The following is a 14,906-nucleotide window of genomic DNA, read 5'->3' as shown; positions in this document are numbered from 1 at the left end:
CTCTGAAAATCCCTCTCCCCCAGCCCCAGTCCAGAAGCTGCTTTGGCTTCCAGGAGAATCAGAAGGACCCCTAAAGCCAAGAAAGGCCCCCACACCAGCGGGGTCACGTCTGTAGGGAAAGGGGTGCTGCTCCTCTTTGGAGGGACCCAGTGCTGCAGCGGGAGGCTACACAGCTGGGGGAGCTTCATGAAGGGTGGGGAAAGGCAGGGCTCTAGTGCTGAACGCGACTTCCCTTTCCTGGGGAGGGGGTGGGGGTCAGGGAAAGGCCCACAGCAGACGGAGGGGGCAGGAAGGAGGCCACAGGGCAGGGCCCTGCACGGAGACAGACGGATGGCCCCGATGGCTTTCCATTAGAGGCTAGGACAAAGGGCTGCTTGCCCTGGCGTCTCCTACCACACCCCCCAGCCCTGGCCCCATCACCGCTATGGTGCAGGCACACAGAGACCCGTGCATGCAAGTGCGTGCACGCACTCACACACACACACACACACAGAGTGCACTCGGTGGGGGGCGGGCAGCGGTGCACGTGAGGCCTGGGTTTGTAACAAAAAGAACTGAAAAAATGGTCTTTCTGACAGAGCCAGAGTTGAGCGCGGGGAACAGAAGCTTGGACGGTCTTCGTGGAACAGTGCTGTGTTCTCTCTGCCCTCCTAACACGCATGCACACCGCACACACTACTGCTAAGGAACCTTCTGGTATGCTGGCCAAGAGCAAGCCATCCTTCCTCCCCCTTCCTCCCCTCCTCACAGTGGGGAAGCCAGAGCAATCTGTTCCTGATGGGTAAACACAGGCATGAGTGCACGCTCACACACACACACACACACACACGAGAATCCAGGGTTACATGGGACCCAGCGCTCACTTCTCCCCAAGGAGCAGCACACACTTGGGCTCTCACTGCCACCCAGTAGAGCCCCCCAAGCCCTCCTGCCCCGATACATACCCAGGCAGCTTTGACAGACACTGGCATCGCCGCCTCCCATGGGGGCAGCGCGGCCGCAGGCTGGCACACACACATCACAGTTTCTGTGACACATACACACTCCCTAACACAGAATAGTCACGGTCTCACATATGGATACCATCTCACACTCAGAACAGTCAACCTTCGACGCCCACGTCACTGTGTACCTCCAGAAGCTCAGAGCCCCGGGCCGCCCTCGGCCTGTCACACCCCACACCCCTCAATGGGAGAGGCAGCCAGAGGCATCCGCAGGTCTGTTCTACCACCCTAAGACCTCAGGTGGCCCGGCTTTGCTTAACGGGAGGGGCAGAGAGCTCGGGGTGGCCTCAGGCAGGAAGGAAAAGCAGAAGAGGAACTCTGTCAGTCCCTAAATAGTGGAAAATCAGAGGATCAGTCCCCAGGCGGCGCCTTCCTCCCCTAACCCTGCTTTCAACAGCATTAGGTATGAAGGGAGATCCAGGCCAGACAGGAGGGGCAGAGGAAGCCCCTGGGTGAGATGCTCTAGCAGCTGCGGGAGCCAGGAAGCCCCAGAGGTCAGCCCATTCCCCAGGCTCTCACTGCCTCCCCTCTTCTCAGGGACCAGGACAGGTAGCCGCTCTCAGAGCAGCCGTCTGCTGTGTGAGCCCAGGCCTCTTCGACACTTCTCTGTGCTCGTGGCTGTCTGTAGGACACCCAGATGTCAAGAGCTGCTGAGAACGAGCAAGGGAGGGGAAAGAGGTGGGGCTTTGACCTCAATCCCCCAGCCCCTGCCAAAGCCCTGTCATCACCGTCAGGCCCAAAGAGAGGTGGGGATAGATGCCCAGCAGCAGGCAGGCAGGCAGCACCACAGCAGGTAGAGGGGAGTTCTCCCCAAGGAAGCACAGAGGACAAGCGTCCCCGAGTGTCCTTGGGCCCTGGAGCCCCGCCCCCTCGTCCCAGGTGGGAGGCTGGCATCCGGGCTGGCCTGGGCTGGCCAGGCGGCAACCTGGGAGCAGCTGCCGGTGCTGCCTACATCCATAGCACTTGCCACTCCAGGTGTAGCTGGGGCCCTGATGCCCTACTCCCCAGAGGAGCCTGATGTGGCTGCTGGGGAGCCAACGCCAGTCAGTAAGACCTAAGGAAACCAGGCAAGGGCATTCCCACGAAGCCAGGTGACAGCAACTTAGAGGAAGCAGGCGTGGAGACAAAAGAAACCAGGCAGAAGGGTGTAAGGAAACCAGGTGACAGGGCCCCAGCGAAGGTGGGCTGTGGGAGCCAAATGCAAGACTCAAGTTAGCTAGAAGGTGTGGACAAATGAGGCCAGGCAAGAGGCCCACAGGATGTGAGAAGAGAAAGATACCAGGAGCTCATCCGCCCCCCCCACATGTCACCCCCACACCCGGGGCCTCTTTCTCAGTAGCCCCCTCCCACCCAGGCAGTGGTCTCCTCCCCCAGGCCGATGGACACAGCCAGAGCCCCCCTCCTCCCGTTTCAGAGGCCTGGTTCGACTGCAGCCAATGGGCCCCGGCCCCATCCCTGGGACCTCAGGAAGTCCCAGTCCCTCCCACCGGCTGCAGAGGCAGGGGGGCTGGGAGGGAGAGAGAGAAGAGGAGAGAGACAGCTTGGCAGGGGGAGCGCGCCGAGCAGCCGCGGGGGGCGGGGGCCGAGAAAGGAGCGGGAAGCGCCGAGGCGGGCTGGCGGGCGCGCCTGGGGCGGCGGCGGGGGTGACAAGTCCTCCGGCCCTGCGGCCGCGCGGCCACTGACCTGGGTCCCCGCGCAGGCGCCCCGTCCGTGCCTCCGGCGCTCCGTGCGTCCACCCAGCCGTCCGCGGGCATCGGGTCCCCGGGGCTCGGGGCTGGGGCCCGGGAGACAGAGGCAGCCCCCGCCCCCACCCCACCGAGAGTCCCGGTGGGCAGGCGAGGGGCCGGGCTCGGCCGGAGCAACGCGGGCCGAGCCGCGGGCGAGGCGGCGAGTGGGCCGGGAGGAGGGGAGGAAGGAGCGCGCCGCGAGCGAACGAGCGAGCGAGCGGAGGGAGCGAGTGAGGGACGGCATGCAGTGAGGTCATCCTTTGAATCTAATTGTCTGAGTCAGGAGATGTGGCACTTGATGCTGGGGGAGGGGAGGGGAAGGGACCCTCCCGGCTCTGGGCCCGGGCCCCTCCTCACACCCAGGGGTGGCTGGGGCTTCCCTCCCCCGCCCAAGGTGAAGTTGCCTCCGGTCAACCCGGGCAGACCACTGCCCATCTCAGGGCTGACCTCCGCTGCCCTGGGGGCATCATTAGGCGAGGACATGTTCACCCCAGTCCCTGCTCTCTGGGGGCAGCGGGACCCTCCCCACAGGTCCTGGTCACCTTCCTGCAGTTTTAGGATATGGAGGACTCCAATCCACCCCCAGGTCCTAGATCTGCTCTCTGAGACTAAAGGTGGAACTTCAGATGGCCTTCCAAGTTTCCGCCCTGCACGGGAGGAGCACGCCCCCCCCTCCCCCCCAACTGATTCCGCAAGCTGCTTCCTGTGCTGAGATTTTTGAGGAATCTGGAAAATGGACCCGAGCTCGCTGTCCTGACCTCTGGGAATGGTAGTGCAATGCCTCCCAGTCCTCCAGTCACTTTCCACATTTGGGGAAGGGGGGATGAAGACCCCCCAGCTAACCCCGGGGGGGGGTCTCCTCATTCTGCATGGCCAAGAGGGACATGTGCAAGGCCAGACTGCTAGAGTCCCTGGAGGCTGCCCAAGTGACCCAGCTGCCCCGTTGGGCCCTGGGCCTGTCAGGTGTGCACACCCATGCACCTACACAGGAGCACACACACGGAACACGGGGTGGGGGGCGTTAGGCAGCAGGGGATGCTCACACCAAGGGCCACACACCCCGCCCCTCGCCCCCGTGGGGGAGGGGTGATAAATATTTAAGGGGCTTTTAGCTCCAAGGGGCTGAGGCTGGGGGAGGGAGGGGGATCCTTGCTGCCTGATTAATGGGGTTACAGGCTTGGATCAATCCGTCCGCCCGCCGCTCCCCCCTCCCTCCTCCTCCCTCCCTCCGCCTAATGCGCTTTATCAGGAGAGCTTTTCTGACTTGGCAGCATCGGGCGTTTTAAATAGACCCATTTAGAGCTGGGGCTGGGGGAGAAGGAGGGGGCGGAGGGAGACAGAGACTGAGACAGGCTGGGAGACAGAGACGAATCCGAAGAGAGAGTCGGCCCCGGAAGAGAGAGACCGAGAGAGGGAAGACGGGAGGAGGCATAGATGGTGATTCAGGCACCCCAAGGCAGAGGGTGAGGCTCCTGTGGAGGCTAAGATGGGGAGAGGGGGCGATGGGGGCCCCTGAAGAGCAAAGACTGAGAGAGACAGAGGCAAGGAGCCGGGAGAAACCCGGAGAGCGCATCTCTGCAAGCACTGAGTGCTGGCTTGGGAGACAGCAGGTACCTTTTATTTCCAAAAACAGTTTTTCATCCACTTTGTTAAATTAAAAAGCTGTTTTTAAAGTGGTGCTGGAGGTGCTGCCGGGGGAGGGTGGACAGAACGGCCAAGTCCTCCCTCCTGAGCTTCCTCGGCCCCCGCAGAAGCTGTTTCGGCCTGAGCCTCTGGGGTGTTCTCCAGCTCCCCTGTCTCCCCAGGGACAGGGTCAGGGCATCTGAGCTACTGTTCACTGGCAGGAAGTCCTTTCTGCTGTCTGGTCTCAATCCCTCTTGCTGCAGAGAGCTCATGTCCGCTGGCCATCTTCTCTAGGCCCTGTCCCAGCTCCCTGAAGGGGAGGATTGCATGGCCTCGTGGCTCAGCAGCCCACTTTCCCAGTAAGCCATGAGACTTCTCCCAGGTGTCCCTCTCATACATATGATGTATTATTCTGTAAGTCCATCCCCTAACCCCATGCTAGCCTGCACTTCTACCAGACAGCCCACTGCATGGCCTTGGAGCCTCTGGGAATAGTGAGGTGGAAAGCTCAACGCTCCACGCCACCCTTTCCTCTCTCCCCTCCTGGGCCTCAACACCATCTTAAGCCCTTTTTATGGCCATGTGCTAGCCAGGGGTACCCTACTCCACCCTCAACAACACCCCAATCAGTGCCCCCACCCCCCAAAAAAAAAACCTCCGGCCGGGAAAATGGCCAGTCTGTTTGGGAGTGGAGATGAAAAGCCGGCCTGGCCTTTGTGGGCCTCTGGCGGGTTTTGGACAATAGGCCCTTCCGTTCCGCTCCAGTGCCTCGATTCCTTGGACGCCCCCACCCCCGGGCTGCCAATCCAGGGGCCTTGCCTGGCCTGAATGAGAGGCAGGGAGAGTCAGGCTCAGCCCCACAGCTGGCCCCAGAAGATTCTGGACCTTCTGACCCCCCATCCCATCTCCTCCAAGCCCAGCTGCTCCCCCAATCGAGCCAGAGGGAGGTTTTGGGGACAGAGAGGGAACCTGAGGACACTAAAATGCAAACACACTCTAACATCTGGGATTCAGCCCTCCTCCGTGTACAGCCCAGTTTCCTGTCTCAGTTTTGCCCTTGCCTGTGTGACCATGGGTGAGTCTCTTCCCTTCTCTGGGCCCGTCATGGGGACAGAAAAAGTCCCAGCTAGGCTGACACCAGAACTTCCAGAAAAAGAACAGGTGAGCAGAAGAAAGGGATCTCAGGGCAGGTGTTTGGGGCAGCAGTTCAGTTGCCATTTAGGATGCCCACACCCCAGACTGGAGTACTTGGTTCAAGTCCCAGCTGCTCCACTTCCGCTCCGGCTTCCTGCTAATGCACATCCGGGGCGACAGCAGTGGATGGCTCAAGTACTTGGATCCCTGCCACCCACATGGGAGACCCAGATTAAATTCTTGGCTCCTGGCTTTGGTCTGGCCCAGCCCTAGCTGTCGCAGGCATTTGAGGAGTGAACCAGGAGTGGAAAATCTCTGTCTTTGTCTTTCTCTCTTTCCTTTCAAAAAAAAAAAAAAAAAAGGAAATTTTTTTTTAACAGAAGGAAGAGCTCTCAGGTCCTCCCATACTCACACCCCCCACCCCTGCCACCCCAGTGTAGCTCCTGATGCCCTGGGGCTGCGCTGCCCTGCTGGGCTCCCAGTACCCACCTCTTCACCACTGGCTGCACCAAGTGCATCAATGCCCTCCTCCTCCTCCTCCAGACCAAACTCTTCCTGGGACTTCCAAAACCAAGGGGGCGGGATGATGCGACAAGGCTGAATTCTAGAAGGGCAAAGGGCACAAGTCAGAGGTCACAGAAGAGCCACGGTCCTCAGTCCAACTCAGAGCTCGTTTCATACTCACAACCCCACTGTGAGAAGGGGAGACCGAGGCAGGCAGCAGGGAGATGTCTGCAAGGGGAAAAGCTGGGGCTGGTACAGACTTCTCCAGTGTCCCTTGCTAACTTTGCAAGTGTTGGACCACAGGAACAAAGGGAGGCCAGAAGCCAGGGCCCTGACACCACCCACAGACAACTCCAAATCTTCACACCACTAATTTGCAGGCCCCCACAGTACACACATTCTGCACACACACACACTCACACAGAGACAGGGTCACAAGCATGACATGAACATCCCCCATCATAACATCCTCTCCCTTATATCACCACTGTGATTTATTGAGTATCTGTTAGGTGCCAGAATATGTGTTAGGCACTTCATACGCATGATTTCATTTAATCCTCATGACTTCTCCACGAAGCAGGGTCTATTATTCTTCCCATTTGACAGTTGAGAAAACCAAGATTCAAGGAGGCTAAGTAACTTGCCGAAGACCACAGAGCCGATCAGGCTCAGAGCCTAAAGCTGAGTCCGTATCTAGCTCCAAAACTCTTCTGCTACACCAATTTGCCTCTGAAGAACTCTCATCTACCTGTGCAGTGTCTTTCCCACCAGTAGTAACAGCAACAGTCCTTGAGTAGCTCTCATTCACCTTACAATTGGTATGGAATCATGCAAACAACCTTTGGAGGTAAGCCGGTTGTCATCGGTTTTACAGAGGAGGAAACTGAGGCTCAGAGAGAATGCCAGCTTGCCCAAGGTTACACAGTTTGTAGTTAGCAAGGGAGCTGGCACCAAACTCAGGGGTATCTTGAAAACCACTGCTGCTTCTACAGATGCCGTCCACCCAACAGACGCCTCACCTTCTGCAAGACTCCAGGAGATCCTCAGAACCAATTGCCCTCCCCAAAACAGTTCCCAGGTGCACCAGGCAAACGTACTACAGAGTAGGTGCCTCAATGTATATGCATGAGAGAGGGACTTCACACCCCCAGTCCTGCCCGGAGATGCAGAGACACCCGCCACCCAGGTGGTGTCATCCAGAAACTGAAACAAACTGCTAGAAACAAGCTGGCTCACAGCGACAGACACAGACACATGGAGACAGAGGGAGAGTCAGAGACGGGGAGACACACAGCGAGCCAAAGAATGCGAGAGCTAGTCAGCAAAGGAGACCAAAAAGGCAGAGGAGGGGAACCAGCTGAGCTAAAAGAACAGATCCACGCTGATAAGCACAGACACAGAGACACATGTAGTCCCATCTGACCTTGGCAAGAAAACTGTGAAAGCGAGCAAGGCTTGGGCTGTGTGTGGCGCGCGCGTGTGTGTGTGTATGCATGCGTGTTGGGGAAGCGTGCAGAGTCTGTATCACTACGCACATTACACCAGCTGCTTCCAGCAATTTCATCTGATTAATAATAAATGCCCCGTAATTACAGCCGCTCCCCCCCCCCCCACTCCGTGCTTCTTCCTGTTTTTTGTCAGCTGCCGCCAGGCTAGCCCCTCCACCCTCACCTGCTGGCTTCTAGGAGGTTGAGAGAATGTGAGCTGATGGCGGAGGCCAAGCTCCCGGGCTGAGGAAGGACACCTGTCTCTCTAGTTTGGATTAATGCCCTTGGCGCTCCAAGCGAAGATCATCTCGCTTAGGTCTCACTCAGAGCTCTCTCCCCATAACTGCCCATAACCTGTGACTCCTGACATGGCCCAGGGACCTAAGTCTGGATGCAGGGAGATGAACGTCCCTTGCTCACTCTTCATCATTCACTGGCTTGAGAGAAATCTCCATCCACAAATGTCGCCTGGCCTTGGAACCCTGTAGGCTCAGAGGAGGAAGGGACCAGGGCACAGGCCCCCTCCTCATCACTCCAACCCTGGCAGCCTGAGGCCCTGCCCACTTCTAGACCCTCAAGCTGGACACTTGATAGCTCCGCCTTTTCATTCCTGAGGCCACCCCCCAGGTCCACCTCCTTCCAGGCCTCCCACCCTGGAGCTTCAAGGCAGCTCTATCAGAATCAGCTGCGGGTTTGTGCTGATCTGTTTCTAATCGCTGGGGCCTGGTTCACGCTTGCCCCCCACCCCCAATATTGATTCCATTATTTGGAGAGTCATTGACGTCAGGGGCCTGGATGGGTGCCAAAACTGCCTTTTCTCCAGGCCTGGGCCAGGGCCCAGCCCCACCCCACCCCCCATACCGTCCCACGATTTCACAGAGGGGCCCAGAAAGGTCAGCTGGCGGGCCAAGGTCACAAGGCATCTGCCCTCTGACTCTGGGCTTCTCGTGCCTTTTCGGGACCACCATGCAGGTCCCTTCCTCTGGGGAAAGGCCTGAGAGTCAGAAGTGGGGCAGGGGCCTACAAAAAGGGGGGTGGGGCTGAAGATCCTCACTGGGGTTCTGGCCGCAAGGAAGGGCTCTGAGGAGGCAGCGACGGGCCAGTGGCTCAGAAAAGGGAACGTGGGCAAGAAGATTTTGTCTCCTTTGCCACACACTTATTTGGAGCATCCTGAGGCTGGACTGAAATGGCTCCTATTGACCGCTTGATTTTTATGTCTGATACTGGACATCTCTCCAGACTGAAGAAAGGAACTCTCCGCAGTGTCAACAGATTTACCGGATTTAGCAGCCAAAGGCTCTGACTCCTCTCCCACCCATACTGCCTCAGTTTCCCCACACTCACACACTCTCCCAAGTCTTTTCTGGCTCTTAATGAGTGTGTGAGTCTCTCCCTCTGTCTCTGATCCACCAGGACGTAGCCACTGCTACAACTGCTCACACCCGCAGCTCCTGGGCAGGACAGAGTATTTTTAGGATCTGAACCCCAGGTTCTCAGCCAGACATTAATAACCACGACAGCTACAGAGCCTCTGAGCCCAGACCTGAAGGCTCAGAGACAGAGTTCACTCCCTCAGCTAGAGTCCAGGAAACCCAGGTCTGGAGACAGCACGGTCACACTTGCAACTATGTGGGGAGACAAGGACTTTGCTACCTCCTGAACAAGCCCGTTGTTGGGAGATGGCAGTTGACCGCTGACCTGTCAGAGAATCAAGATGACAGCCCTGCCCCAGGGTCCTCTCATCTAGACCGTTCCAAGGTAGAAGACATTTATCCTCCATACTCCTTTCCTCAGTGAAGGGAAGTACTTCCTAGAGTCTAGCCTGCATTACCACTCAAGGTCCCTTTGAGCCACAGAGGGGTGCACAACAGGGGCTGGCGGGTCTCAAGCCACAGACCCCAGAGGGTTTGCTCTTCCTGCGTGCATTCCCCAGCACTTCCTGACTACCTACTCTGCCAGGAAGCCAGGGACATGGGCATGCCCACAGGGAGCACCCAGTGCGATGGCTGAGAAAAAGAGATAGGGTTCACTCCATACTCCCCTCTTGCTGCATACGGGCCCTGTGCCAGAGGCAGGGGCGCAGTGATGCGGGAGGCAGACCCAGGCCCGGGGTCCCACAGGGCTTGGAGCATGTCCTCTGCGACACTGCTGACTGTCCTGCAGGGACAGCATAGGCAGAACGTGCTGGAGGACAGCGACCGCCCCGGGGCCTGGGAGTCCCTGTCCTGTCACAGGACTGAGGAGGATGACCTCAGCACTCCCCACCCACAGGGACCACTTGCCTCCTCGGCTCTCCCCACAGGAAGCTGGGAGCCCGTGTGGGTGTGGTCATCCAGGGCCACAGGAGTTTACACAGCTGAGGTCTTCCCCACTCCCACACCCCACGGCGGGTCTGGAGGAGGGGTCAGCTCTCTCCTCTCAGCCTCCTTGCTCTCCAGGACCCCCCCCAAACCAGGCACACATGGTCCCCCCCCCAACCCATCTGCATTTCAAAGAAAATCCACTCCATATGTTTCCGATTCATTTACACTTCAACTCGCCATGGGGGGGCAGAGAGCAGGGCGCCTTGCTTCCAAGCCCACTACCCCCAAAGGGGGGCTGTAGAGCACGTGTCTCCTTCAGGGCCTCAAGCAGTTACAGCCCAGGCATCTGTAGGGGGTGCTGCAGCGCCAGGCCCCTACAGTGCAGGCTCCCGTGGGGAGCTAATGGACCTCATGCAGCCCCACCCGCTGGTCTCCCCAGCAGGAAGGCATGTAAAGTCCACCTCTGTCCCCCAGGCAGGTGGAATCCCAGGGCTGGCTGCAAGCCAGGTCCCCCAGGGCTTTTGCCTTTCTGGGCACACCTTGAAAACAGGATAAGGGCTCATGGGGCATTCTGGGAAACCCTGTGAGCTAGAACGTAACAGAGCCTCTGGCCCTCTCCAGTCCAGAGAAGGTACTGAAGAGAGGGTGGGTCCAGTCCAGCCTTCTGCCGCCGGCTACCTTCTCACTGCAGATTCCATCTCTCTCAGAATTCCAGATTCAACATTCTGGAATGACCACGGCAGCCAGAGGTCTACTTCCTCATCAGGTCAGTCTTTGTAAACTTCCCATCCTGGGATGGGGCGCGGAGACGTCCTGGGGCACCGTGAGTCGTATTTCCCCACACCCGGCCCTCCCTGCCACAGATGGGATGTCCAGGGTTCATGTCGCCAACAACCTGCTCTGCTCTCCTGCTAGGAGCCTAGCCTCCTTGCGTAAGGCAAGACAGGGAGGCTGACTGGGTCACTGGATCCCCACCTCTCCCCAGACCCCGACCTGTGCATCCCTGCACAACCCAGGTGAGGGTGTGACCAGATGTGTATTGCACACCCCCTCCACCCTTGAAGAAGACAGGTCTCTGTTCCTCACCCCAGTTGTCCTGAGTGTGGTCTGAGTGCGAGCCCCAGGATGGATGTAAGTTTAGCTTCAGTGATAACCCAGATTTAACATCAGTCTGCATGTGACCCCAAGTGCCCGGGGAACATCTGACTGCAAGACTCGGTGGGTCTGAACCTGAGCTCCAGGACTGAAGTGTGAGACCCAGGATTCCCAACAAGTCCGTGCAAGCAGCAGAGCTCCCGTGCAAGCCTGGGCTCTGGGGCATTCTGAGTGAGCGAAGGGGAGTGTGTTCACGGGGGTCCTGACTATGCACTCCACGTACATCTGAGTGCGAACACTTGGAGTGAGAATCCGAGAGCCCTCGTGCCAGCCTGAGTGTGAGTTCTGAGATCCAAATGGGAAGCTGATGTGAGCTGCACTCGGGTTCACGTGAGTTGAAGGGATGCTAAGTGTGACCTGACCCTGGGCGTTCCCACAGGAGTCTAAGTGTGGACCCCAAGATCCTAGGATGAATCTGAGTGAGCCCCAGCATGGACGCATAACTCTGAGCGTGAGTGTGAGTCCCCTGTGTGAGTCCTTGAGTTCAGTGGAAGCCCCAGGTCTCCCTGTCAGTCTGAGTGTGGCTGAGGATTGGACCCAGAACGTGAGTCTGTGTCACTGCAGTCTTAGTGGGACCGAGGCACGGGCGCCAGACCACAGTGAGACTCGGAGGATGGACGCCAGCTCTCAGTGTAAATCCACGAGCTAACGGGACAGAAATGTGCGTGTGTCCTCCCAGAGCTGGGGTGTGTATCTGGATTTGAACCCCAGAACGTAAGAGTGAATATGAGCCCTTATGAGTGGAAACCCCACGCCCCCGGAATGAGTGTAAGTTTCCCAGTGTGGATCTGAGCATGAATTCTAGAGCCCCAGGAACTCTTCAGAGTGAACTTTCAGCTCCCATTCTCGCACAGGCTCAGGGGCTCCACTGGGGAGCATCAGTTCTCACACAGCGAGAACCTCAGCTCCATCCACCCAATCCTGATCAGGCGACCCCGAAGCCAGCTGAGGGGATTTGTGTGGGTTGTGACAGTGGATACACAGAAAGACACAGTTCGGGACACACAGACCCTCCACTCCCCAAAGCCTGGCTGGCCCTACAGAGCCAGTGGTTCCAACCCCACCCCCACCACCCAATGGCACATCATCATGCCCAGAGTTAGACACACAAGAATATGTCAGTATTTCAGGCCCCCTGGACACACAACAATTACAAATGCACAGGCACACCTAGCACGTCAGATGCTTGCCACCTCAGTGTCACCTAAGTGACACAGCCACAAGTATATCAATATTAGAGGCAAAACAACTGGTGTTACAGACACACTCCTACAGCGGCACGCACACACACACAGTGTTGCAGACAAGCTGCCAGCCGCACAGACACACACAGACGCTTCTCAAAGAGACGGGCTAGACGGAAAGAGAAAGAAAATCCTGAATTTTCAACAAGGCGTGAAATAGTCCTGCCCGCCTGAAGCTACTGAGGGGGGAGGGGGCCGAGGGAGCGAGCAAGCGAGCAAGACGCTGGAGGAGAGAGGCTCGGGAGAGGAGAGGAGAGCAGAGCGGAGCCGAGCAGGAGAACTGTCCGTCTGGTGACCTCCCCCGCGGCCCAGCCCCCACGCACGGGGAGACACACTACTCCGAGCCGAGCCGCACAGGGACACCCAGGCCGGCTGGGCGCGCACAGAGCCGCACTAGGGGAGACACCCACGGGCACATTCACAAAGAGACACTTGGGGATACACCACACGCGGACTTACACAAACCAGGACTTACAAAGAGACACACTGGAGGAGACCCACTGCATGGAGATACATCCAAGCGGACCCACGAGAAAACCCCAGGCAGGCTCACGGCGACACACACACACACACACACAGGCAGATTCACATGGACACACATGCACTGGCAGACGCGCAACCGTCCGTTCACACCCTGGAGCGCTTTGAAGCCACCTTTGGGCGCCTGGGGGCTGCTGCGACCCACCCACCCCCCTCCCCGCCCCAAGCCCAAGAATTTTCCCAGACCCTGCGCTGTGCGGCTGAGGGGTGAGGAGCACAGGGACACTAGGACAAGCCGCCCGGCCACCTCCCTCCAGCCGATTGTCCGGCCCCACCACCACCACCACCACCACCACGCCCAACCCCTAGCGCGCCCGGACGTGGGGGGGGTCGCTTCTCCTGCGCCCCTGCCCCCGAGTTTACTGGCAAAGTTTCTCGTGAACTTTCCTGTCTCCCCCAGCCGCAGGCCCACGCGTGTCCCCTCACTCCCCGCGCGCACGAGGGCCGCGGGTCGTGTCGGTCTGCCAGGGTTCGAGGGTCCGGCCGCGCGCGCTCCGCCGCGGGGTACTCACCGCGCCCTCGGGCCACCGGGGCTCCGCGCCGCGCCCTTCGACCGCCCCTGGCAGGGAGCGAGGCAGGGAGCGCGGAGCTCGCACCGCCGCCGGATCCCACTGCCGAGCCCCGCGCCGCGCCGCGCCGCGCCGGCTGGAGCCGCCGCCTCCGCTGCTGCCGCCGCCGCCGCCCGCTCTGCACCGGCTCCTCGGCGCTCGGCGGCTTTAACCCCCCCATCCTCCTCCCTCCCTCGCGCGCTCCCTCCCTCCTTCCCTCGCCCATGTGACCGCGGGCGCCCGCTCGGCCGCGCGCGCCCTCGCTCCCCTCCCCCTCTTGCCTTGTCTCCCCGCGCCTCCGCGGCCGCGCGCCACGACCCCTCCCCGCCGCGGCCCCCGCGCTCCCCCGCCTTGGCACGCCCCCGAGCCTGGCACGCGCGACCCGCTCTCGGGGGCACGCTTGCCCTGCGCAGGCCTTGTGTCCCCCCCCCCCCCAGTCACACTCGCCCCGCACAGGCACGCGCTCTCCCCCCCCTCCGCTGGCACACTCGCCCGCTCTGGCACGCGTGGCCACCGCGCGTTCGCCCTTTCTCGAGCGCGCCCTCCAGACGGCTGTGGCCCCCGTGCTTCACGCGCAGCCCCGGCCGTGGGTCTCACAGACGCGCGCGCACACACATCCACACCCACACCGCCCCCTCCCGTAGGGCGGCTGGGCGCGCACCCACCCCCCGGGATCTCTCCTTCACACTCCCTCACTCCGCCTTGGCCAGGTCTCTGCTTGCGCACACTCCCGCACGTTCAGGCCCTCGCGGTCTTACACCGACACCCTGACACGCCCGGGGCCAACTCTCGGGGTCCTCACTCTGGCATCCCCGGGAAAGGAGCGCGAGCCAGAGCCCCCCCGCAGCCCCCACTTGGGGCTGAAGACGCCAGCGGGCTCCGCCCCTATCCCTACTGCCCCCAGCAACGACACCCCCCCCCCCCTTGCAGTCACAAACACACAAACCCCCGGCGCGGGGGGGGGGGCAGGGGACTCGGCGCTTCCACGGTCGGGGGATGGACCAGGCTGGGAGCACTGGCTCTCGACTCCCACCATGTCTGTGGTGACACCGCTGCCGCTCCGGTCTCCGGGCTCAACCCCTGGGGACCCGCGGCCTGGGGAGAAGCCTCCACTGCCTGGACGGCAGCTCCGGAGCGCTCGGCGCTGGAGCTTCAGCCCTCTGTCCTTCCTCCCTCCGGCGGCCCGGGCCTCCCTGCACTCGGCCCCCACCCCCTACCCCGGCTCTCTGGCTGGCTGCAACCTGGGAGACTAAGGTTAGACACCCCGATCGACGTCTGCGACCGTGCAGGAGCGCGACGAAGAGGGGCCACGCCAGGGGCGCAGAACCAGAGGACGCCCCCCCCCAACACACACACCCCGCGGATTTTCCACCTGACCTTTGACCCATAATCCCTGGGCCTTGGCCCTCCGGGGAATCGCTCTAGGACTGAGGGCGAGGGGAGGAGAGGGCCGTGTCTCGCCGTTTCCTCACCCCGTTCCCCACTAGGCTGCCTGGAGCGCCCGGGCCCTTTCCCAACAAATGCCTCGGGGACTCCCACTGCAGAGGAAAAACCTCCTTCCCGCCACGGCCGGGGCTTTTCACTTTCACTTCCGTGGCCACGGAATCCCCTCCGTATAGCCGGCAGGGGTCAGC

The 14,906-nt window shown here is 60.3% G+C and overlaps 1 protein-coding gene across 4 annotated transcripts in view; it reads right to left on the bottom strand.

The window, feature by feature from the left end:
• The window catches only part of CNTFR (ciliary neurotrophic factor receptor), a 36,532-nt gene extending 23,259 nt beyond the window's left edge, over positions 1–13,273 (bottom strand). For 2 of the 4 annotated variants that reach the window (XM_062206981.1, XM_062206985.1), the window contains exons 1-2: positions 13,237–13,265; positions 5,978–6,092 (exon numbers count right to left, since the gene is read on the bottom strand). The gene's annotated coding sequence lies outside the window, so the exon portion shown is untranslated. Of the gene's footprint in view, positions 1–2,687; positions 2,730–5,977; positions 6,093–13,236 lie in introns of those variants that run through there. The other 2 variants (XM_062206983.1, XM_062206982.1) reach the window with 2 other exon arrangements.
• Positions 13,274–14,906: the final 1,633 nt, after the last annotated feature.

Source organism: Lepus europaeus, chromosome 12, assembly GCF_033115175.1.
Source record: "Lepus europaeus isolate LE1 chromosome 12, mLepTim1.pri, whole genome shotgun sequence".
Lineage (NCBI taxonomy): Eukaryota > Metazoa > Chordata > Mammalia > Lagomorpha > Leporidae > Lepus > Lepus europaeus.
Note: the sequence above shows the minus strand (reverse complement) of the source record. Positions and strands in the feature narration are given on the sequence as shown.